We start from the raw sequence: 1,309 nt of genomic DNA on the forward strand, positions 1-1,309 counted from the left end.
TTTGGGTGTTGGGGAGGGCAATACAAGAAAGGGGGAGGAGGCAGAGGAACAAGATAGATAGGGGAACACTGAGACAGGTTTGCATGGCCTAGTGGGACAGAGGTAAATATGATGCATACTCAACCTTGGAACAACAGGGCTCTAGGATACAGGGATCTCGGGATAGCTTGAAAGAGGGTAAATAATATTAAAATCCTTGACTGCCTTATGAATATTAGTTTTTCTTGCCTACTATTGTAAAATAGACACTTGAGTGAGATAGAAAGGAATGTTGGGAAACATGATCAGACAATACTTGTAAGCCTGCCTTTAGCCTATAACTGATTGGAATACCTAAAAGAGGTTCTACAACTTGCCCAGTGAAATAGGCCTCATGCAAAGACTTTACAGAGTACAGGACCATAGGTGGAATCCTGAGTCCCATCCACAACCTTGTGAGGTGAGGCATTCCCACTAGAAAGGACAAACAGACGGGAACAGCTACAATGACAGAAGATATATCTTCATGATGAACCTGACCTATACTCAGAGCAGTAGTTACTCTAAATACCAACAGAGAGTGAAAGAGTCTTCAAATCAAATATCAATGCTATCCACTCTGTTCATAGAGTAAATAGGGATGGGTAACTTAGACACTGGCTATCTAAAATGAGGGGACAATAAAGGCACAAAGTAACTGGCTTACAAGGTTTCAAGAGAGAGTTTAGTTTAAGAGTATGGGGGGAGGCTTCCGGAAAAAGATGGCAGATCGGGAGGAAGTGTAGTCATGAGCTCTGCTGAGAACAACACAGAATACAGGACCAAGAAGGCTCAGGGAATGGTCCCAGTACTCTGAACCACATAGAAAGGAATATCTAGAAGGTTGGAAGACTTACAGCTGGGGAGTTTGTGGCAGAAGCAAGAAATCCATTGCTTCCTGGTTCGGGATGCTCAGCTGCTCCAGGAGCCACCAATTTGTGTGGGGCCAAGCGGGGACAAGATCAGAGCAGCCATGGACACTTGACAGAGCCGCAGAGATAAAGGTGTGGACATTCTTTTTTTTATTTTTTTGGTATCTCTTTGTTAGTCCCTTGCTGTCTGTGTACCTCCATTCTGGTAACTATAGGGTTGCCGGAGCGAGTAGATACTCCTGCCCCACCCTCAGAGGGTTCTACTATGCATGTACAAAGATCTCCTCGAAATTTAAAAATACAGTATCCACTTAAAACCAAACGGCCGACAGAAACTCAGCCCAAGAGTAGGCCTTGAACTTTTCTTGTTTGCTTTTTGTTCTGTTTTTTTTTGTTGTTTTTTTTGTTTTTTTTTTTAA

The sequence above is a fragment of the Chrysochloris asiatica genome, unplaced genomic scaffold (genome assembly GCF_000296735.1).
Source record: "Chrysochloris asiatica unplaced genomic scaffold, ChrAsi1.0 scaffold00255, whole genome shotgun sequence".
In the NCBI taxonomy this organism is placed as follows: domain Eukaryota; kingdom Metazoa; phylum Chordata; class Mammalia; order Afrosoricida; family Chrysochloridae; genus Chrysochloris; species Chrysochloris asiatica.